The sequence below is a fragment of the Canis aureus genome, chromosome 2 (genome assembly GCF_053574225.1).
Source record: "Canis aureus isolate CA01 chromosome 2, VMU_Caureus_v.1.0, whole genome shotgun sequence".
Classification (NCBI taxonomy): domain Eukaryota; kingdom Metazoa; phylum Chordata; class Mammalia; order Carnivora; family Canidae; genus Canis; species Canis aureus.
The window spans coordinates 85,708,837-85,733,052 of NC_135612.1; the positions used below are offsets into that span (position 1 = coordinate 85,708,837).

Here is a 24,216-nt window from a genome sequence, read left to right on the forward strand (position 1 = left end):
TTGGGGGATGATGAAAATATTCCCTATATCAATCGTGCTGGTAGTACCACACTTGTCTACATGTGTCACAATCCTAGAACTGCACACCTAACGAACATGCCTATTACTATGTGCAAACTATACCTCAATGAGGCCTGACTTTAAAAAAATTAAGAAGACTAATTTTCATCATTATGCCCATATTTCTTCCTACAGCTTGAAGGGGGTTCTTCCCCCCGTCGCCCCAGGCTTGTATATGTGCCCCAAGCAGGAAAGAAAGATGAGATGGGAGTAATGGAGAAAGGTAGGGGGCTGGGGAGAAGCAGGAAAAAAAAAAATAGATCATTGAGGAAGGAAGATCAGGGGCACCAAACCAAGAGGGAAAGCTAATTTTTGGCAGGGAGGCCATTGTAGGAATGCTTTCCAGAGCTGGGGTGCATCGCTTCTGTTCTCAGGTCCCCGTGGGGACCTGGGTTTCTGTGTGTAGGTGGACCAGCACCTCCAGGGCAGAGAGATGGGAAGGCTTCCTCCCGGTGTCACTTGCTGCAAGCTTGTGTCCCACCAACTGCTCTGGGGGCCACCCCCAGCCCGTGCCACTGAATTGGACACAAAAAATGAGGATCGAGGATCCATGGTCAGGAAACCTTCAGGGAGAGTGTATGTGCTTTTATGGAAGAAAGTATCTCACCATTTTTTCTTATCCATGCTCAGTAAACATTTACCACATCCCTACAAGGCACCGGGCAGTGCACTCGGCACTGGAGGTGAAGCAGAATTTCTATCTTAACAGATACAGATTCAGTAGAATCATGGCATTTTAGGTCGAGAGGACTTTGGGGATCCCCATTTGATACCTTCATTTCATAAGTAGGGAAACTGACTGTTCTGGAATGTGTGTGTCCCCTACAAATTCATGTGCTAAACCCTGACCCCCAGTGCGATAGTGTTAGGAAGTGGGGGGCCTTTGGGAAGTGATTGCGTCACACGGGTGGAGCCTCATGAATAGGATCAGTCCCATGAATGGGTCTTACAGTCCCTTATAAGAAAAGACACAAGAGGGATGCCTGGTTGGCTCAGTCGGTTAAGCACCTGACTCTTGGTTTCAGCTCAGGTCATGATCTCGTGATCTCAGGTTGTGCGATTGAGCCGTGTGTCAAGCCCCACATTGGGCTCCCGGCTGAGTGCAGACTCTGCATGAGATTGTCTCTCTCCCTCTGTCCCTCCCTATGCACACATGTGCATGGTCTCTTTTGAAAGGAGGAAAGAAAGAAAGAAGAAGGAAAGGAAAGAAAGAAAGAAAGAAAGAAAGAAAGAAAGAAAGAAAGGAAGGAAGGAAGGAAGGAAGGAAGGAAGGAAGGAAGGAAGGAAGGAAGGAAGGAAGGAAGGAAGGAAGGGGGAGGGAGAGAGGGAGAGAGGGAGGGAGGAAGGAAGGAAGGAAGGAAGGAAGGAAGGAAGGACGGACAGACATGAGAGATGATCTTTCGCTCTAGCACGAGGATGTCCTGAGACAGGTGTCTAGAAACCAGCAAGAGGGTCTTCACCAAGCACTCGGCCGGGCTAGCACCCTGATCTCAGACTCCCAGCCTCCAGAACTGTGAGAAATAAGTGCTCATTGTTCAACCACCCAGTCCGTGGTATTCTATTATAAGAATCCAAACACACTACGACACTGAGGTTCCGAGCAAGGTGGAAACTCACCCAAGACTGTACGGCAGGCTAGCTGGTGGGCAGGAGCAGGAGTCAGGGGACTCCTCACAAATTCACAAGTTACGCTTGGCAACCTTATCCTGAAAGGTGGAACCACCTGAAGGCAAGAGCGGGCCCTTCTGGGCCAGATGCATATTCAGAACTGGGCTCAGCCTGTTGGCCGGGTGACGGTGGGCCTCAGCTCCTAATCTATAAAATGGGGTTGACAGTCCCCTCATTGTAGGGTCTCTGGCAAGAACTAGAATGGTTTCTGTAAGGTCCCTGGTGTAGAGTCGGCTACTTTTAGTAGCCCCTGGGGGAGGCACAGGCGGTAGGTACCAGCCACGGGGCAACAGTCTTCGGTAAGATTCTGGAAGGGAAGTGGGGTGAGGAGGAGAGAGATTCTCATGAACTTCGCCCACGTCACAGCTCTTCCTGGAGCCAGTCAATGATAAAACTAATTCAGTGTGTTGGGCTGAATCTGTATGAGAAACATGTTCTAAGTGAAGTTTTATAATTAATGCTCTTCTCTGAAAGGCAGAGGAGAGGTGGCAGGGTTTCTGACAGCCAAAGCGTTTCCTGAATATTTGACAAATGCACGTAGCGTAGGCAGCACATTATTTAGGCGCTACCTGGAAACCTGAATGGATGGAAAGCTCCGATTCTGACCACACGATGCCCACAGAGAGGCACCTTCGGGCTCCCAGAGTCGCTGACACTGGGCTCCAATGTCGGGGTGAGGTCCCGGAGGGGTCTGCTATAAAGAAGCCGTGGGACTGTGTTATTGACCAAATCAACCTGTTCCTATGTAAATGAAGGCCTCTGGGGTGGCCCGAAACAGATTATTCTCCAAAAGATCGAAAATGCCAAAAGCATTTGCAACCTCCTGCAGACAGTCTGGCCGGACACACTCCTGGAGCAGGTCGGATGCACAGAGTCCATCCCGCCTCCCTCAGGTCAGGCACGCAGAATATTTGTAAGCAATTTACTCCTGGGCGATGCCTTTGCTCACAGCTGGAGCAGTTGGTTCTGAACTACAGGCACGGTGAAGGGAAATGGGTTCTCCAGAGACCAGGTCCCAAATGGCCAAGGCTTGCTCTCAGTGCTGCACGACATCCTCCCGGGCTGTCCCTGCCCAGGTGCCACCGGCCAGCTTAGCAGCCGTGGTCCTGGCGTCTCTGGGCAGTACCTGGCTCCTCCAACAAACCTACCTCGCCTTTCTTTCGCTGGCCAGGGAAGTGGGCACCATGCCCCACTCCTTTGCATCCGGGGGACTGCCAGCCAGCACCCATTCTGGGGGGGTTGGGCCCCAGTCCCTCAGGGGTGCTTCATGGAAGGTGGCCTGGGCTCTGGACCCAGTGTCTGGGTTTGAGTCCCGGCTTAGCCTTCCAGCAGCTCAGGTCCTGACGTGCAAGCTAACATCACTACACCTGCCTTCTTTTTCCCACCTGCAAAATGGACAGAATGCTAATACCATGGGCCAACAATCAACACCTGCCCTCTCCCCCACAGACACAGTTCCGAGCACTGCCTGAGCCAGCCAGCTCATCCTCACACAGTGACAGGAGTCACTCGTGCTGTTCTCCTCCTGCCGCCCGCACCTCCCCATGATGGTCAAACAAATTCAAACCCCCGAAGGGACTGGCACAGTTCCTGGCCCCTAACGCTCAAAAAAAAATCTTAGCATGGGATGATTTTAAAGGTCATACCGATACAGTTTTTAAAGTTCATAGTGTGCATGTATAAAAAAAGTGGATCCTAGAAAGAAATCATGCAGGCACCTTGCCCATAATTTCGATGATGTCACTACTGAAGTTGAAGATAGAAATGATATGAAAGTAAAACGAGAGAGTCAATTGTTAGAAGGATGCAGTAAACAACAGCCGAGGCACGAAAGAGATTCGGCAAAAAAATCACTAAGGTAGAACACAAAAGCCCACACATTGGGGAACACTGCCTGAGACCCCCAACGCTGCCTGCTTCCAGGCATTGTCCTCTCTGCTCCTTACAAATGCCTGCCTCTACTTGGGTCAGCCGTCCAGAAAGAAGTTGGCTGGGATGCGTCCCATTCCCTGAAACCAGTCTATCCTAACAGTTTCCTGCGTCAAGGTCATACCCTCAAGGAAAAAGCAGAGGGTGTGTTGCCCACACCCTAATCTAGAGGCAGCCAGAGACAGCTCCTACTAGACCGCGCCTGTCAGGGTGCACGATGACTGCGTGGGTCACGACCCAGAGGAGGAGGCGCCACCTGTCCCTCCCGACAGCGACAGGCCCCCGAGCAGCTGGAAGCCCTGATTGCCGCCCTGGCCCCTTCAGTTCATTCCCCACTTAACCATCAACAAGCCCCTTCTTGAGCAATTTGGAAGGCACTTGAGCAGTTGGCCCGAGCCCCGGGAGGCAGAGGGAAGGGGTTGGCTGGGCCACCTACACCTGCCCTTGAAAATATTTACAAATAGGTAACTCTTTAGCTTTTCAATAAGATCTTGAATCATGAGGAAGTTGTTGAGGCTCTGGGAGACCTATAAAAGCCTTGGTCAAGGGTGTTGTTTGCCTCTGCACCAAAGCACGTGGATGTCCCAGTCAACTCAAGCCTCTGGTCGTGTTATTGGGAAACCAGGGGAGGCGGCTGGCTTTGCACCAGGCTGGGCCTCTGCTTTGTACCACTGAGGCTTCTGGCTTTCCAGCTGCTTCCACATCACCTCTGTGGAATTCCTGTCATTCCCAGAGGAAAACACGTATAGAAAAAAAACAGAGATAACTTCCCTTTGAAGGCTTCCAAACCTTGTGCCACCAAACACTAGGATTCCCGGGCTCTCGGGCTTGCGCTCTCGCCTCGCTTTGTTGTTGTTGTCGCTCCTTCCAGGGCCTCTCAGGTGAACCCCGAGAGTAGCCACCCTACCTCCATGAATCCCTGATGCCTCAAGGTTCAGACTCATGTCTTGGCTGCTTGCAAGATACTCAAGACTCTCCTAAGTGCCCTTTGAGCATCATCTCATGCAAACCTTATGATGACCTTTGAGTCTGGGTCTATTTTTGTCCTGTTACAGGAAATCACTCAACAGGAGTCCGGAGTTAACATTCAGGCCTGGTGTAATGGTTCCCCCAGTCATCAATATTTCTGCTTGCCCCTCCTCCCTCCTCGCCCTCCTTCTCCCTGCAAACAGAGGTTCAAAGAACTTAAGCAACTTGCCGCAAATCCCAAAGTCAGTTAAAGAAGGGATGGGATCTGAAGTCAAGATTGTCTGCCTCCATCTTCATGCCAAGGCAGATGGAATCTCTCTGTGGGTGGAACATGCCAGCTCAGGGGCCCCGGACTGAATCCCAGACATAGAGGAGGGCTTGGACCCGTAACTGGCAGCCTGGTGGATGCGAGAGGGAAAGCGGCTGGGAGCTTCATCTCCTGGACATCGGCTCCCAACCTCTACTTTGTGTCAGCCCCTACAGACCTCCCCACCAGGATCTCAAATTCTGGACCCTCCTCACGCAGGGCTGCCAGATTCAGAGAAAAAAAAAAAAACAAAAACAAATCAGAGCTCCCAGTTAAATTCTAACTTCAGATACACAAGGGATAATTTTGTGATGTAAGTATGAACACCCATTCAATGGAATAACAGGTGGGGTAGCAAAGATGATTCATTAAAATATTATCACAGTTCTTTGATCTCCCAAGAAACAAACTGGGTAAGCAGAAAACATTATGACTTTAGTAGGCTATTATTATTTTATGTTTATCGTTGAGACTGACCTAATCTTAATCCACTAAAATGATATAGGTGTTAACCAAAGACATTAACAAACATAAAGCAAGATTTTAAAGACCTGCAACACAGATAAGTTATTTTGCAGTACAGCACTAAGAATCGGTGTCAGTGTGTAGTATATAGTATATATTACTTCTTTTTCTCAGATGATTTACTGGAGCTAGAAGGATAAAAGTAAGCCTTTAAGCTATCTCACAGACCTTTAAAAATATCAAAAACTGAACAAAAAGATGTAAAAAAAAATGATTGACCTACTAATCCCCAAAGAAATTAGAATAATAAAATATGACTTTTCATTTATTAAATGAATAAATGAAATTTAATAAAGTTGACAGTGGCTAGTGTTATGATGGACGAGAAACCACTACATTTCCCATGAGCAATTTGGCAAAACACATCAAAAGTCTTAGAAATAGCCATATGCTCCGACTCAAAGACATTTCTCCTAGGAATTCATCCTAAGAAAATAACTTGGGATAAGTGCAAAGATTTCACTGCAAAGGTGTCCACTGCAGTATTGTTTTTTGTTTGTTTGTTGTTTTTAAAGATTTATTTATTTATTCAGAGAGAGAGAGAGAGAGGGGCACAGGCAGAGGGAGAAGCGGGGTCTATGCAGGAAGCCTGACTTGGGACTTGATCCTGGGTCTCCGGGATCACACCCCAGGCTGCAGGCGGCGCTAAACCACTGTGCCACCAGGGCTGCCCCACTGCAGTATTGTTAATGTATATATACTGTAATAATATATGTCATCATGGGTAATTATATGTTATTGGTAGTAATAAATATATGCATATATGTGTACATATGTCACATATAAATATATTATATAATATATAGTATGTCTTTATATGGTATGTCTTTATATTATAGAAATATAGATAATTTATGTTATAGAAATATATAAATAAGAAATATAATTAATAAAATCAATATAAATATATTATATTTATATATAAATATAATATTAATTATAATTAATAAACACATGCACCAATGGGGGAAGAGGTAAATAAATTTTGGCACACCTGTTCCAAGGCAGGCATTTTAAATGATGCTGTAGAGGAATAGTCCAAAGTATAAAAGTGCTCACGAGTGCGCTCCTTCTTCCTTACATGGCCCCACAGCTGGAGGGGAGACAGCAAGCACAAGGGGATGATAAGCATGAGGACAAAAGCCACCCGCTAAGGATGACACCCAGGAAAGACGGAGGACGGGAAACACAGGTAACACTGTGGGGCCACTCCACCAGTGGTGAACTTGAACTCCAGACTTCTCAGGAAACCATTTGCCTTTTCTCACTGGGAGCTTTCAGAATTTTCCCTTTCAATGAAAAGTACAGCACACCTAGGATATTAACAACTTAAAAAATAGACGAGTTCTATGTAAAGAAAGCTTGTAAGTCACAAAGATGCGAACTTGTGTTTTCTAGAAATGGGTATTATTTTATCTTTTTTGCAGAAGATTAAGTGAGCTGCTTGAGTCCACAGAGTCACAGAGCCAAAATTCAAGCCTCTGTCCACTGGAGTCTTACATCTGTGCTCTGTGTGGTGACTCATGCTCACTGAAAGGAACCAATACAAATTGATGAAATAACTAAATAGGACTTCAAGTGTTCCTTTACCCCAAGATTATTCATTCCTTGGGGCGCCTGGGTAGCTCAGCGGTTGAGTGTCTGCCTTTGGCCCAGGTTGTGATCCTGGGGTCCTAGGATCAAGTCCCACAACCGGGTCCCCGCAGGGAGCCTGCTTCTCCCTCTGCCTATGTCTCTGCCTCTCCCTCTGCATCTCTCATGAATAAATAAAGTTTTTTTAAAGAAAAAAAGGGAATGGGCTCTCTACAGAGAAGAGGATTCTCTTTCTGGAAGGGATACGTGGAGAGATTTAAGTAAGAAATGATGCCTTTGACCCTTGAAACTGTCCATAGGACAGAAGACAAAAGATGAAGCTCAAAACAGATCCCAGCAAAAGTACTCAGAGTAATTTTTGAAAAAATACAAACAGAAACCAGAGCTTACAGCAAGGGGGAGGGGGCAGTCACTGGTTATTCTGCATCCTTGCCAGTGCTTGGTGTGATCAGACTCTTGTCAGAATTTTCACCATTCTAGTGATAGTAAAATGGTATCATCTTGTGGTTTTATTCTGAATTTCCCTGGCTCTGAATGAAGAGCCCCTTTGTAGGCCATGGTTTTGGTTTTTATCTTCTTTCGCTGTTCAAAATGATCATACCTGACTTGTACCCAGCCATCTCAGATTTTCTCATTCATATGCACCAGCAATGGAACAGGCATGCAAGGAGCTCACAAATAACTTTAATTGAACATTGGAGCCATCGGTGTTTTGTCTCAACACTTCCCCTTTGAAATCAATTCTGCTTCGCCGGTCATTACATCTAATTGAGAATCACAGTCTTTAGAAGTGGAAATTGTGAAAGCTAACACTTGGTGAGTGTTTATTATGTGCTAGTCACTGTGCTGTGGGCTTTACAGATATAAAGGAACGGAAAACTTGCTATTTAACAACTTCCGTCCATGGAGAGGGAGTCTCTTATCTGGAGAGCCCTATTCTGCTGAGCACCTTAGTTCAATTATGCAAAATGAGTGGAAGTAAATTTGGTGCTCAAATGCTCTGCTTCATGGACTGAGAAGAATATGGGTTTCTAAAGTCATCGTGGAGATAGAGGGTAAGGAAGAGAGGCGGGAGGGGAAGAGAGGAACGCTGGTCCACAGGGCAGGTGGATGATCTCAAGATGGTGAAGTGACCAAGGGGTTCTTCAGTCTTTAGTTTAACGATGTTCTTCCTTATATCTGGTATGGGGCACACAGTGCCTTACAAGTGGCTTATGGCTTTATTTGGTATCTGTCAAATTTTCTCATATGAAATAACACTGTGTTGGAGAGGAATCGCATGTTCAGGATACAGAAGCAACTCCTAAATTGAGCAAATTTGCCACATGCTAAAATTCAGAAGCAGAAGTGAGTGGAAGAATGTAAAGTGCCACTACCACCCCATTCACCTCATATGAAAGAGAATTTGAGGACATTCTCTCAAAACTTAAGAGGGCACACTAAACTCTACCTCTGAAACTAATAATATGGTATATGTTAATTAGTTAATTTTTAAATTTTTTACAAATTAAAAAAAAGAGGGCAGCAAGACCCTAGCTGACATCTAAGTAACACTTCCATTATCTTCTTTCCTTGACCTTGACAACTATCCTGTTAAATAGCTGCTGATATTATTCTTATCCACAATTATAAGACCTCAAGACTCAAAAAGGACAAGGAATACTCTACGAACAAATTTGGAATAGTTGATTACTATATTTCCAATTCATCTTGCAGACTGATAGACCCTTCTATTTCCATCACATACAAATGATGGACAAAATTTAAACCCTTCCCCCCAATGTTTAAATACTTGACCAAGCTTGAAAACAAGAGAATCTCCCCAGGCTCTGGGAACCAGGCATAGGAGCTAAAAGGAAAGAGTCCACGTGGGTATTGGAACAAGGTTGCAGAGACTGGTTGGAAACAACTAACCAGAATCTCAGCCCATGAGAGATTGGAAGCTGAAACTGAGCCCTCTCTTGCCAAAAGTTGAGAGTCACAAAGTTTTCTGTCTCTGACACAGGCAGCAGAAGTCCATTCATTGGCCAGTGATACAAAAAGGAAGTTGACCATCTTTCAGGACCAAGGAAGGTAAAAAAAAAACACTCAAAAGAAAGCAGAACTTCAATCTGCATCATGCATAAGCCCCTGATCAGAATCTGCACTACCGATGAAGCACAAGAACTCATTCTGACAAGCTTACATAAAACAGGCCTGGAATCTACAGAATTCTGATCAAGTACATGTATTTCATTAGAAACCATTCCCACTGAAGATGAGCTCACAATAAAAACAATTAACGATCTCATGAAGTAAATAATTGCTGCAAGAGAAAAATCAGCAAACATGACAAATGCAACAAAATTCCAAACCAAGAGCTATGCATATAAAGCAGCCTTAAAGAGGCCTTAAAATCATGTAATTTGAATATGCAATAATGTAAAGAAATAAAATGCATTAGAGTAAGAAAGAAAATAAAATGAGAGAACACAATACTAAGGGAGGGACTATAAAATTTTTAAAACGAGTTCAACTGAACTTCTAGAAATAAAAGTAGAGTCATTAAAATTAAAAATTCAGTGGACCCACATGTGAAAAGGGAACTAATGAACTGAATGGTAGATTTGAGAAAATCATCCAGAATGTAGCTCACAACTGGGAGGTAGGAAATATGAAAACCATTAAGAGATGCATAACATCAAAAGAAAATATCCAGCATACATTTAATAGGAGTCCCAGAGAAGGGAGAGAGACCCCAGGAGATACTACTGGAGGTCCAGGCCAAAGCAGGATGCAGGGGTGAATAGGCAAAGGTTTTTTGGACATAGAAGTCTGAGAAAATTTACTATAACATTCCCTTACTAAAAGTAATACCAAAGGTGATATCTCAACAAGAAAGAAACTCAAAAAAAAAAAAAGAAAGAAAGAAAGAAAGAAACTCAACCCGGAAGAAAGGGGTAGGATTCAAAAAGCAATGGTAAGCCAAGAAATTGATGAAAAAGTTGATAAATCTAAATAACACTGAATGTAAAATCTCAGTAACAATGATGATGACCAACTGAGAGGTTTTACTTTTTAAAGGAAGAGTCAAAATATTACCCAACAATAATATAGAAGTTTGGAGAGGGTATTAGGAGTTAAAGTACTCTTATTTCCTTGTATTGTTTAAGAAAATGATAGGGCTATTGATTAGACCCAAACTTTTAACCACATGTGCTATTAACCATGAAATGAATAGAAATCGAATGTGTAGCTTCCAAACATGTGAAGGGAAAGAGGTAGATGGAGAAGCAAAGAAAAATCATGGCAAATAGAAAAAATAATAATCTAGTATAAACAAATTCACACATATCAGTAATCATAAGAAATATAAATAACCATAGAGAAACCCTCCCACACAGACCCAGGAAAAAAATATACTAGGAGGCTCACTGCAGTATTATTTGCAACAAAAAAAGAATTAGAAGCAACCCAAATTTACCATCCTTCGGAGACTAGATCAATACATTGCAATATATTTATAAGTTGGAACTCTCTAGAAGAGTTTAAAACAAATAAAATGGACTTATGTATAAAATTGATTTTTATGTATCAATGTGGATAGGGCCCAACATATATTAATAAGTAAAAAAAAAAAGGCAAGTTTCAGAATGATATATATAGTATGATGCCATTTGTTTAATTTGTTTAAACACTCAAACAATGGTACATATTGTTTATAGAGTGAAACTACAAAAACATAGATGGGAAGGATACACATGCTTCTGGGAATGGAAGGAGGAAGAAAGGGAGGGAAAAATCCATAACTGTGTCTTTAGTATCTTGTTCCTTTACAATTATCTGAAGCAAATACAGCAGAAAGTTACCTGTGTATTTAATCTAGTTGGTGCTTTATTCTTTCAAAGATTTTATTTATTTGAAAGAGAGAAAGAGACAAACAAGCAGAGAGGAGGGGCAGAGAGAGGGAGAAGCAGACTCCCCAATGAGCAGGCAGCCCCATGCAGGACTCGATCCCAGGACCCTGAGATCATGACTCGAGCTAAAGGCACCACTCAACCAACTGAGCCACCCAGGTGCCCCCAATCTAGTTGGTGGTTTATAATACTCTCTGTCCTTTTCTGAATGTTTGAAATGTGTCCTAATAAAAAAAGTATTTTTGATTCAAAATATCATAGAATCGGGCTTTTTAAAAAGATTCATTTATTTTAGAGAGAGAGAAAGAGAGAGTTGGGGAGGGGCAGGGGCAGAGGGAGAGAGAAACAAGCAGGCTCCACACCCAGCACAGAGCCCTACTCGGGGCCTGATCCCACAACCCTGAGATCATGACCTGAGCCAAAATCAAGAGTCAGATGTTTAACCAGCTGCACCACTCGGGCGCCCCAGAATTGGGCTTTCTAATCATTAAATTACACCTACATTCAAATCTTAATATAATTTAATTAAAAATTCACTTCCTATCAGAAAAGGAGACAGAACATGAAAGACTCCTAACTCTGGGAAACGAACTAGGGGTGCTGGAAGGGGAGGTGGGTGGGGGTCTGGGGTGACTGGGTGATGGGCACTGAGGTGGGCACTTAATGGGATGAGCACTGGGTATTATTCTATATGTTGACAAATTGAACACCAATAAAAATAAATTTATTAAAAATAAATAAAATAAAATAGCAAGAAAAAAATTTAAAATAAATAAAAATTCATTTCCTCAGCCACACTAGCCACATCTCAAATGCTCAGTTGGTGCTATTGTATTGGAAAGCACAGTTTTAGAACATTTCCACCATCACAGAAGTTGCAGAGCCTCAAGACCATCCTGGTCCATCAAACATCTCTTTATTTAATGCTGTAAGTAAATATCAAGGATAGTAATATGCAAAATGTAGAGCAAACGTGCACTGAGCCCACAGCATACCTACCTACCACCATGGGAATTTGGTTAAGTTTTATCATTGCGTTGCGTCGTGTTTTACCAAATTGCTCGAAGTCCCCAGAAGGCTGACATCCAGCTAATTGAGATTTTCCTATAGTATTTCAATGGAAAACAGCCACAGTAATTTAGAGCCGGTAATAATGATAAGGTTGTTCCGGCCCCTATATATTTGATTCCCTAACTATTCCAATTGCACCCAATGTCTTCCCAAGGTATAAATCTGGTAAAATTAACACAAATAGAGACATTTCTCAGATTTTCTCATTTACTAAAGTAAGTGCTTTAAACAGTTCCCTGAATGGTCCGTATTTCACTAGGAATCTCTGCATTAAGAACAACAAAAACTCATTACAAAAGCATTGAGAAGGTTGGAAAAGCAAGCGTTGGCTTGAGGAGGGAAGAGGCATGAGACTTTGCCCTCAGACCTCAGAATGATTGCCCGTCATTAAATTCTTTTCACCGGGGCTCTAATTGACTTTCTCACCGGCACAAATTTTCCCACATCTCCTCTAGCTGTCTCATCAAGGGTGACCTGTGAGATAGACCAAGGCAAACGTGAACTGGTTTCTGGATGGACATGGCCACCAAAAGACAGTTGTTTTTACTAACCGTCATTGGGTTAAGACATGAAAAATTGTTTTGCTTTTTTTTTTAAGATTTTATTTATTTATTCCTGAGAGACACAGCGAGAGAGGCAGAGACAGAGGCAGAGGGAGAAGCAGGCTCCATGCAAGGATCCCGATGTGAGACTCGATCCCAGTTTCCCAGGATGACACCCTGAGCCAAAGACAGACGCTCAACAGCTGAGCCACCCGGGCGTCCCAAGATATGAAAATTTTTTGGGCTACGGAAGGCCTTGGCTGATATAAAACCACTGATGATGTGGCCCAATGAGCAAGTCCATTTCAATACTATAATTCCATGAATGGGTGAGATATATTGACTTATTCATGGGACAACCATATTTTGAACACCTATGAGGCACCTGTCTTTAGGGGACACTGAAGTATAGAGACAGATGCAATCCTCTCCTCAGGTTGCTTAGTATCCACAGGAAGGCCTGATGTCCTGGTCTGTGACACCAGGTAACTCATGAGCTGAGCTGGGCCTAGCCAACTGAAAAGCTAACAGAGTGTTTTGAGGCCTGGCAAATTGTGGAGTCAGGTTCTCTCCATAAAGAGAATTGAGATCTTTGTCAAAAGATGAGGCTTAGTTTCCTCCAACACTGCAAGTCTTGGTGACGAAAATCTCACCCCGGCCTGCCACCCTTCAAGCCATTTGCATGGTTCTTGTTAAACATCCAAATCTCTCCAATCCCACTGGGATAAATATGCAGTTACCACCCTAGAGACTTTCTGAGGAGGACTCAAAGTCTAACCAAGAGATCTAATTAGATGGAGAAATGAGATGTTCTGTGGTCTTGGGCCGGAGATGATTATGCTTCCAGAGCAGGAGAAAGAACTCACAGCGGCCTATGTCCCCACCGGAAGCGGCTAACTTTTGTTGCTATCGCCTTGCTTTCAGGGGACATTCACTCATCACTCATTCAGTCCTTACGAGTCTGCCAAGTGGGCACCTTCACTCCTATCTTACCGTGAAGAAAATGAGTTCAGAGAAGTGCCTTGGAGGGGCCCCTCAATGTCTTAAGGTCAGAACTCAGGTGTACCAGCTTCACCTTCGTGCCCTTGAACACACCTGCTCTGACTTTCTAGTAAGGATAACCTACCTCTCAGGTCCCTTCCAGTGTCCTTCCCTGTCATGCAGCAGGAAGTCAGGAGAAGCAGTTAAGCTGCTGGCAATTAAAGGATTAGAAATGTAAACCAAAAGGAATACTAACTCATGTGTCCCTTTTTATTGCTTTCCAGTTTGATTCACTTGATAAGGTGATGAGAGAATACAGCCCATTGAGGCCTTTGATTACCTTGGTATCCAGAAAGCGGTGATACCTTCCTCATCATTGTATTTTTGTGGACAGATTAAGCATTTTGTTAAGATTTTATTTACTTATTTGAGAGAGAGAGAGAGAGAGCATAAGCAGGGGGCAGAGGGAGAAGCAGGCTTCCCACTGAACAGAGAGCCTAACACCGGACTCGATCCCAGGACCCTGGGATTATGACCTGACCCGAAGGCAGATGTTTACCCAACTGAGCCGCTCAAGTGCCCCTTAAGTTTTAAATTATAAAAACTAATCTGCTCTGATATCAGGAATAATGTCAACGTTGATAAAGCTTTACATGCCATGAAGATTGCTCTCAAAAGGACCTGATTTGACTCGATGAATAATTTAACAATTGATTTTCTGGCAGAGACACTAAAGAAGAAAAGACACTGTCTCCCAAAATAATCTCGGGAGGAAACATTTCCTTCGCCCTGAGACCTTTGTCTCGCCTGAGGTTTGATGGGCGATCCCACCTCTTGTCCCCATGATGCCTGATGGAGGGAGATTTATAGCTTTTCAAATAAACTGTGTATTTTAGTGTGAAGATGTGTACCCAAATCCTTGTCCAGGGCATCAAGGAGAGAGATGCTTCCCGAATGTTCATACCTGGGCTGGGCACAAGACTACAAAGACCAAGAGTATATGACCTTCACCCTGTCAGAACGGAAGGTCTGGAGGCAGAGGCTGCAAACAAGCAGAGACTCCAGTTCGGAATGAGCAACTCCCTGTTTGCTCGGAGGGGTGTCAGGGAAGGTTCTGGAGAAGTAAGGGAGGCATAGGGAGGGGGGCGGAGCCTGGCATGGTACCTTCTGGAAACTGTCTGCATCTGAGCAGCCTGGACCATAGCATGGTGAAGAAGTAGGCAGAAACCACATTATACAGGGACCTGTACTCACTGGAAGAAACTTGGCCTTTCCCCTGAGGGCTTCAATCCAGCAGGCCTGGGATGGGGCCCAGGAATCCGAATTTTTAAAAAAATCTCCCTGTAGGAACAGACTCCATTTTTCAACACTGTGTTTCCATGAGCATCCTCCACTAGGACAGTATCAGACGCATGCCTCACTTTTAGAAGGAGTATTTCTGCAGCACCACCTTTGCTATCATGAAATGGAATATACAGTCAATACAACCTAAGGGAAAAAATGTTTTAAAGATTTTATTTTTAAATGATCACTACACCCAACATGGGGCTTGAACTCATAACCCCGAGATCAAGAGTCCCATGCTCTACCAACTGAGCCAGCCGGGCAATCCAGAAAAAAACAGATATTTTTTAAAATGATGATTCTAGCCTCACTGTAATGTAAGAGAGAAAAAGAAGGTAATTTTGAATAAGATGCATTTCAGTCTTGTACATACTGAGACACCAGTGTAAAGGAGCCAGACGTCTGTACCCACATGTGGAAACACAGTGAATGCAACAGCTACAGAGACTAGCGATACCGTGACAATGGGGTGACCATGACAATGACGACGTTGGAGTGGACGGTGATGAAAATACCGCAGGCAGCGTTACCATCAGTGACATAGTTTTCTGAAATATTAACAATCCTCAGATGAGTCCTCAATCCACCAACTTGTCATCAGCCCTCAATTCTCATAGCATGTGCTTCCTTAGAAAATTTAGTGTAAAATGTTTGTCAGCACTGGGCCACCTCCAATAAAATAAATAAATGAATACATAAATAAATACATAAATACATAAATAAAGACAGATCGCAAAAAGTGCTTTGATGATGTAAAAACAGGGCTCTGTTCTAGTCGCAGGTAGTGAGAAGCATCAGTCACCCATACTAATGCGTGGTGGACACTCGACGCTAGTGCAGGACTTGGGGTCTTCGATGCACAGGATCGTTCCACACGTTGTGATGCCTGGCACCCCTGGCCCCACCACGAAATGCCTTAGCACCCCAACCATTACAATGCACCTCAAGCAATGGAACCACCCTGGGGTGGGGGGCAAGAGTCCTGGTCTCCGTCCTCACCCCTTCCTGCTTCTTCCCCATGGGAGGAACAGGAGTTGACTTTTTTTTTTTTTTTTAAGATCTTATGTATTTCTCCATGAGAGACATGGAGAGAGAGAGGCAGAGACACAGGCAGAGGGAGAAGCAGGCTCCTTGCAGGGAGCCCGGTGCGGGACTCGATCCCAGGACCTCAGGGTCATGCTCTGAGCCAGAGGCAGACGTGCAGCCACTGAGCTCCCGCACCCCGGAGGAGCACACTGGTGGGTGCTCTGGGGAAGTCATCACCCACCCAGCTTCTCTGGTGGGGGAGCCCCACTGGAGGAAACACGCTTTCTGGACTGCTCGCCAGCCCGATGGAAATGCTGGCGGAGGCTGCACAGCATCGGGCCGGCGCGGAGCTCTGGAAGCACAGCAGCCCACCTGGCTACATGTCCAGCAGCCCGGGCAGCAGTAAGGCTGACTCTACTCTCCGTCTCCTGGGCCTCATTTCCCAATCACTTGAAGGAAGCACTGAGGGAAGAATGAGGGTGTTGCTTACCGCCCTCCCACCCCGCATTTGGAGGAAAGAGAGGAACTGTTACTTCCAGGAAGAACGAGGGCATCCGGGGAGGGTGGTGGAGGCAGACACGAGGAGGCTGAGTCAGAGGCCGCGTAGAACCTCAACAGCGGAGGTGGCTTCTCAGAGCTCAGGGATCCGGAGAGGTGCCTCCCAGCTTCTGGGAGAGGAGCCAGGGAGGGGAAAGTGCTTCCCTGCACCACCAGCCCCTCCCAGCTCAAACTCAGCAGCTGGGGTTTTCTGGGTCTTTTACAGTGGGATAGGAGGTACATAAAGTTTCATCTGGTTAAAAAAAAAAAAAGATTTCACTGCAAAAAAAAATTTTTTTGGAAAACCACTGATTTGAAGAATGGGCAGAGGGGCACATGGGGGGGCTCACTGGTTGAGTGTCTGCCTTTGGCTCAGGGTGTGACCCCAGGGTCCCAGGATCAAGTTCCGCATCAGGCTCCCTGCCTGGAGCCTGCTTCTCCCTCTGCCTGTGTCTCTACCTCTCTCTGTGTGTCTCTTCTGAATAAATAAAATCTGAAAGAAGAAAGAAAGAAAGAAAGAAAGAAAGAAAGAAAGAAAGAAAGAAAGAAAGAAAGAAAGAAAGAAAGAAAGAAAGAAAGAAAGAAAGAAAAGAAAGGAAAGAAAGAAGGAAGGAAGGAAGGAAGGAAGGAAGGAAGGAAGGAAGGAAGGAAGACAACACACACAAAAAAAATCCAAAGAAATAAAGGGCAGAGAAAAGAGCAATTCACAAAGGTGAGAGAATTTGCTAAAAATGCAAGAGAAAGGAGGAATGAATATTAACTGACAAGGAAGCCTAAGGAGTGGAGCTTTTCAGGAAGGAGGCAACCATCAGAGGCTCCAGGGGCTGGGGGGATGGCGGAGAGGATGAGGACGGAGATGTGACCAGAGGGTCTCCAGGCCTTGCGATCTTGGCAGGAACAGGCTCAGCAGAGAGCCAAGGGCGAGGAAAGAGGTGAGGAGGTTGGCTAATATTTCTCCATCGTGCAAAAGGCAATGGGGATGGCATGGCATCAGTTTCCCCAGTGCCCTTGGATTGTCAAAAGGATCCAGGCACAAAGGAAATTCAATCAAATGTTATTTGTTGTAGAAATGGAGAAATCCTTTGTCGAAGAGAGTGGCAGGAATAGAAGGAGCAGGAGGGCAAGGAGGAGTACAAGGCACACCTTTCTTTGGCTTCTTTCTTGGAAGGCCTGGGTGGTTTGCTTTTTGCCCTCTTTTTTCCCTCCGTGTTGAAAAGAACATTAATCTTTCGAAGAAGTCTGTCTCCGATGGGAGCTGCAGTTAACAATATATTAATGAACGTGGGACCAGCAGGAGAGAATGGCTCCTCCTTCCCCTATATTCCACATCGTGCTGGGAGCAAGGACATAAATGTCGCTGGCTGGCTGCCTAATGGCCCATGGAAGTCACTTAGTTGACATCATTAATGCTGACCACTTCAAAAGGGCTTCCTCCTTCATTCTTCTAGAGAAACTACTGGAAAGAATCAGAAAGATAACAGACGAAATGACATCTCACGTAACCCTGGGTAAGTGACAGGGAAAAAATTAAGAATCCTAGGTGTCACTTGGCTAAGTGCGGCTCTGAGATTCAAACTCTGTCCGACATCTCCCATACCAGGCGTGGTGAGGAGTCGGAAATATTTGCATGGCCTTCTGAACCCTCTGGACAAGCCACCTGCCAGCCTCACGACTCACGGTAGGCCATTGGAAGGAATGAAGACCGAGTTTTTCAGCCCCTAGCTCTGATTTTACGAGTGACCAGATGCTTTCTCTGTGTCTCCCACCACCCTTCAGCAAAACTGACAAGTCATCAGGGCCTGCCATAGTCCTGGACCCACAGAGCGGCGGCAGCTCAAGGGTCAGGCAGGAAAAGGTGCCTGGTGTACTCTACTGGGTTAAATCCTCAAAACAGCTTGGGAGGCATTGCAACCCATTTTGCAGATGGGAAAAAAGAAACCAAGCAAACAGGTCACTGGCTTAAGGTCTCCCAGCTGATAAGTGGCAGAGCTAAGTCAAGAACAGAGCTATGCCTGGCTCTAAAAAATATGAAATGATGAATGTATGAGAAATAATCCAATGAATGATAAAGGAATCATGAATGAACATTATTATGTATTTTAGAAATGTAAGAGTCCTCACTTGGGAACTTTTGTTTTTCTCCCTGTCGACTTCCAGAGTCACTTCTTTTCCATAAACAACTGTTAGGCCGACAGTCACGTTCGTGGTAGGCTATTTCATGATCGAAAAGGGATAACTAGGCAAGTTCTGGCACCTTCTTCCTACAGCACAATAAGGCTGATTGGTGGAACTTAAAGTATCCAGAAAATATTAAGTAGAGGGCAGCTAGAGAATACCATTTGTGGTTAAATAAATGTTTATATATCCACAAGCAGCTATCTGATTTTTTTATATATCAAATTTTTTATACGTCCACGAAATGGAATGCAATGCAACCACTAAGAACTTGATATTAAAGAGTCATGAATGGCATATCATAATGCAAAGTGGGAAAGAGATGCGCGTATACAATGCTAATAATAATCAACATGGAGGGTTAGAATTACAGACAATATTTTTTCTTTTTTATACTTTCTTGCGTGTCTCACATGTCCTTCAATTAGGATTCATGATTTTTAGAATTCGAAAATATGTCAAACTTTCCGCTGTCATTGAGCACTTGCCAAAATCAGCCCACTGTTCACCTTCCTGTGGGGTGCATGCGGTGTGTTCGGAAACCTCAGATCAGGGGCACTTGGGGGGCTCAGTGGGTGAAGCATCTGCCTTCGGCTCAGGTCATGATCCCGAGGTCCTGGGATCCAGCCCCGCATGGAGCTCCCTGCTCAACGGGGAGCCTGCTTCTCCTTCTACTTCTGCCTGCCACTCCCCCTACTTAAGCTCTATGTCAAATAAATAAATAAAAACTTTTTAAAAAAGAAAAGAAAAAAAACAACAAAAAAAATAACAAAAAAAAAGAAAAAAGAAAAAAGAAAAGAAAGGAAATCTCAGATCACCCTCTCCTCCCATCCTATGTGGACACCTTGACTCCCTGGGTCCTGGTTTCTCATTATACGACTTCCCGCCATTTTGCCTGTCCCTTGAATGGACTTGGCTAGAGGCTGAGGCTTCCAGGCAGTACCACTAAAGTCAACTTTCTTCCTGCCTTGGTATTTTCCACATTAGAATTTAGAACTAGGGGTTGAGGGCTCATTATACACCCAGTCAAGCATCTCCCAGGGTGTGTTGGTTCCCTGAGGAGGCCTTGAGAGCCAGCTCCAGCATCCCCAAGGAGACCACTGCCTCTCTCCTGTGGACCTCCACAGAGCTGATGTTGGACTTGGCGTCCATTCATTGTTACATGGTGTTTTTCTCCATGTCTCTTTGGGGCTCCTCAATAGCTCTTATCCAATTTACCCCATGAGCAAATTGAGCATTTGGAGGTTATACGGCCTCCCAACATCCTGTGGCTGGAAGAAGGCAGAAATAGAACCTGAACCTGAGGGCTTCCAGGTCTAAATCCCTGATGCCTTCCAGCTCAGCACTGTGACCTGGGGGTGCTTTTCAGAGGCACCCCCTGAGGGGCTTCATGTGCCCTCAAAAGCCACCCTAGTTTGGCCTGAAGGATCTGTCACTCTGGACACAAATAGCCCCTTTGGTGACAGCCAAGGTGTTAACAAGTACCCAGTGCTCACTCCTAAATTCCAGCATGGCAGCCAGGGCCTCTGGCAAAGCTGAATAAGACCACCAATAATCTCAGGAACAGTTTGTAAAAATGAATTTCTGCCTCTGATATGGAGGGGAAGACAATAGGCGAAACCCAGTAAGAATGCAACATCATTACTTACCAGGGAAATATGAATTAAAATCACTATGAGATAATCCCTACACATCTACCAGAGTGGCTAAAATTGTGGGGTTTTTTTTTTAAGATTTATTTATTTATTTATTTATTTATTTATTTATTTAAGAGAGAAAGAGAGAGAGCACGAGCAGGGTGTAGGGGCAGAGGGAGAGCAAGAAGCCGACTCTGCACTGAGCTGAAAGCCCAACTCAGAGCTCGATCCCAGGACCCTGGGATCATGACCTGAGCAGAAGGCGGCTGCCTAACTGACCGAGCCACCCAGGTGCCTCTAGAGTGGCTAAAATTTTAAAGACAGACAATGCCAGGTGTTGGCAAGGAAGCAGAGCAAAGAAACTCTCAAACATTGTAAATGGAAGGGCCAACTGGTTCAATCAGTGGTAAAACTACTTGGCCTAATCTTCTAAAGACAAACCAAATCCATTCCTAGGTATATATCCAAGGGAAACGAAAGCCTACGGCCATTAAAATATATGTACATGAACGATCCTACCAGCTTACTAATTAAATTGAGAACAAAGGTAGTAAATTTTCAAAGCCCTTCACTTCCTAATTCTTTTACTACACTTTTACTATTATCTATGTATGCGTTTGAGGCAACTTACATCGGTTGCGTCTGCATGACGGGAGTACTAATAACTGCGGCCTGCTGCGCATCCATTCTCAACTCCGTGTTCAAAGACGTCGCGTTGAGATCTTCCAACCGGTGGCGGTGGTGGTGGCCGAGGAAGCTGACAAAAACCACAAATCAGGCTTTACTATTATTATTTTACCATTGGTACCAAGGTGGGAGAGCCTGTTGCCGAACACCTGCCAGCACGCCACGGGTACGGTTTCATTTTTATGAAGTTCATGCACAGGAAGGACAAATACATACTATTCGATGTCAGTGAGGAGAGTCCCAGGAGGGGCGGCCTCCTGCCCGGGGTGAGGCATGCGGGACTCTCACGGATCATGGTGATGTTACATGGGTGTAAACACACGTATGCACTTTCTTTACTATATGTAGGTGATACCTCAGTTTAAAAAACAAACAATTTTTTTTCCCAAACTGCTACCTTTCAAGGACTCCCCACCCCCACCCTAGGAAGGTGGGAAGCTTGGCATCCCTCCAATATCTCCTTTTTGTCTCTGCAGCACCATTCGAGAAGGAGAAAACGTCTCCAGTAACGATTTCCTGCGACTTCAGAGAACAGGGCCTGCACTGGCTGACCTTTATCATTGGCCACAAGTCCTCACTCTGTACAGATAGTGAGCAATGACTAATGTTTTCTGAGTACTGGTCTAAGGGCATTGCCTGGGGCCTTGCCTCATTTAACCCCCTCAAAAACGGGGGGCCTTTCTGTCTCATTTTTCAGATAAGGCAAGGAGGCTAATGGTCAGCAGGTCATGCTGCTGGGAGGAGGCAGTCAGGATCTCGACCCAAAGAACCTGCCTCCGGTGACTTTGTCAACCACTCCACCCTCCTGACAATAAGTGATCAAAACAAGCTATTAAGTTATTAAACAGCTATCACTCCGATAGCATGGCACGCTGCCCCCTCCCGTGCCTGCATCGCCTGCCCCTGAGAAAAGAGGCACGAGAAGGTCCCAACACTTGGCCTCGTGGCCTGCTTTCCTGCCCTTCCCGACACGCTGGGCATGTTCTGGAACTCGTCTGATGTGACGTTCAACTTCGCAGTGGTGAACGTGGTCAGCTATGAACGATCCAAAAGGGGAACCAGACTGGCAGTTTCAGGGGTGCGACTTGGTTAGCTGTGCCCCACGAGGTCACCTGTTCCATCTGAGAAAGGGAAACTCGGAGCATCCAGCTTCCCCGGCAAGAGAACTGTCGAGATCCTAATGTGTAGCTGGAAATTAATTATCGTGGCCCTGCCCTGTCTGGGCATGCGACTCTCCTCACACACAAATGACTCTGCAACATGACGGGGGCACCATGAAATCCACTCACCTCTGGATGAACCTGGGTGACTTACCGAGTCATGGGGGGGCAGGCGCGGGAGGTGCAGAGAGCCACTGGCTAACGGGACCCCATGAATAGGTCAGACAACCCCATCTCCACACCTGCCACTTAGCCTGCTACAGTGTCCAACGTGTTAGGTACCACGAAGTGTTTCTCCAGTTTTGCAGATGCCGTGCGTCATGCCCGAGCCTCACCAATGGGAGCCCCCCCCCCCCCCCAAGATCACGCAGTCTCAGGGATGACATTCACTGAATGCCTAGGTTGGCTTTTCAGTTTCTGGATCTTGCCTATGAAAGAGTCCTGTCTAGTGGGGGGATGGAGATGGGCCCAGAAAAATCTGGGAAGCAAACGGGAGCCCATCTTGGGCTGCTGGTGGTAGTGGGGCCCTGCTGGGTGTCCACAAGGAGGATCTCGTGGATCCAGCTCCTGGAGCTGAGCCCAGGGGAGGATTCCTGGTGCGGTGAAACGCCCCTCTCCTTAGCTCTCCTCCAAACCCTCATGTAACCTTTCCTCTTCTCCGATCCTGTCTCTCCCCTTCTCCATCTCCATCTCTCTCTCTCCTCCTGGGAGAGCCGAAACACGTCAGTGACATGGCACAAAGGGAAGCTCTGGGGCTACACGTGGCCGCAGACATTACCCCAGACCCTGACCAGCTTACCCATTGGTCTCTAAGTGATCCTGATCTAGGAAGTTGGGGGGTTTCATGAGGCTCCTAAAGCGTTTGGAAGAGGTTAGTTACACACTTGTGATTGTATACACACACACACACACACACACGCACGCACGCACACTGTTTTGATGTGATAGGTTCACCAGAAAGAAAAAAAAAGTGAAAATTTCCCCCTTCATTAATCTACCCTCAACCTCTCCCAACCCCCAGAAAGAGAGATTAGGCTTGTAATTCTGGAAATTTGCCCGCAGGCCCAATTGAAAGGCATTTTGGACGTTTAGGGTCCTCGGATCTCCCACCTTTATGTAAGATGGGCTTTCCACCTGGCTCTACTCTCTCATTCTCCTTCTTTATCCGGTTAATTCCTATTCCTAGATTAAGACTCGGATCAAGAATCCCTTCTTCCTAGAAGCCAGAGACCCCCACCGGCTCCCAGGCTCTCTGAGCCTCTTCCCAATCACACCCTTAACCCCCCGGACACAGCCTCCTCAGTGGGAGTTTCGGCTTTGTCATCCCCTTCTGGACCACACTCGTCACGGTATCCACAGGTCTGGCGGGACACCTGGCACAGAGCGGATAGATCCCGGTGACAGGATACGTCGTCGGTAGTAGCAGGACAGTAGAATGCGCTGATGGACACCACAGTGTTGGTGACCTAGAGTCTCCTTTCCCGGGTAACTTTGCTCCCTGCCAACGCCTCACCACCCCCACCCCTGCCCACATCACCCTCCCTGAAAGGAGAGAGGAAGGCTGAATTTGGTGAAATCACCGGAGCTTGTGATTCGCTTTTTCAGATGATAGAACCAGGGCTCAGAGTCCGCAGCTCATCCTTGGTGACTCCAGGCCAGTGCGACGCGAGGAAGAACGTGCCACCCAGGGTGAGCCTCCGAAGCACCAGAGCCCCTTCCCGCGACTCTGAAATCACGTGCTGCGATCATCGGTTCCTCCTGCTAAGACCATTTGCAGTAATTTCCTCCTCCCCGCCCCACCCCCACCCTTACCCTGCCCCAAAGTGCTTAGGCCCTTCTGGGTCCTTACATCACGTTACAAACTGCCTGCTTGCTCCGACCTGCCCGCCACCGGGCAGAGAGGCCACACAAAGAAAAGGCACAAAGGGCCCCGTCATCCCCGGGGGGGATGTTTCCCTCAAGTGCGTCTTCTGGAAACCAGCTCCCAGAAGACAATCGTCCTTTAAGGATTTACCACCAACTGGAACCGCAAATTACCGTAGGTGCCTCTGGAAAGCCCAAGACAAACCGCTCCCCGGGGAGAAGCTGAAGAAGCGCTGTTTCACTTCC

General features: G+C 45.8%; 2 long non-coding RNA genes and 1 other non-coding gene across 6 annotated transcripts; 1 reads left to right on the plus strand and 2 right to left on the minus strand.

The window, feature by feature from the left end:
* Positions 1-1,654: 1,654 nt before the first annotated feature.
* LOC144303038 (uncharacterized) lies at positions 1,655-23,869 on the plus strand. Of its 3 annotated transcripts, XR_013370082.1 has the most exons (5): positions 1,655-2,621; positions 6,552-6,650; positions 11,740-11,875; positions 21,424-21,537; positions 21,645-23,869. It is a non-coding gene; the product is annotated as an uncharacterized LOC144303038 (long non-coding RNA). The 3 variants fall into 3 exon arrangements; XR_013370080.1 differs by having other exon boundaries at positions 21,424-23,869; XR_013370081.1 differs by lacking the exon at positions 11,740-11,875 and having other exon boundaries at positions 21,424-23,869.
* Positions 15,056-24,216, minus strand: LOC144303043 (uncharacterized). 2 transcript variants are annotated; one of them, XR_013370085.1, is made up of 4 exons: positions 24,145-24,216; positions 20,892-23,865; positions 17,592-17,904; positions 15,056-15,433 (listed from the first exon to the last, which is right to left on the minus strand). It is a non-coding gene; the product is annotated as an uncharacterized LOC144303043 (long non-coding RNA). The 2 variants fall into 2 exon arrangements; XR_013370084.1 differs by lacking the exon at positions 15,056-15,433 and having other exon boundaries at positions 17,044-17,904.
* On the minus strand, positions 15,076-15,148 carry TRNAK-CUU (transfer RNA lysine (anticodon CUU)). Its single transcript has one exon. It is a non-coding gene; the product is annotated as a tRNA-Lys (tRNA).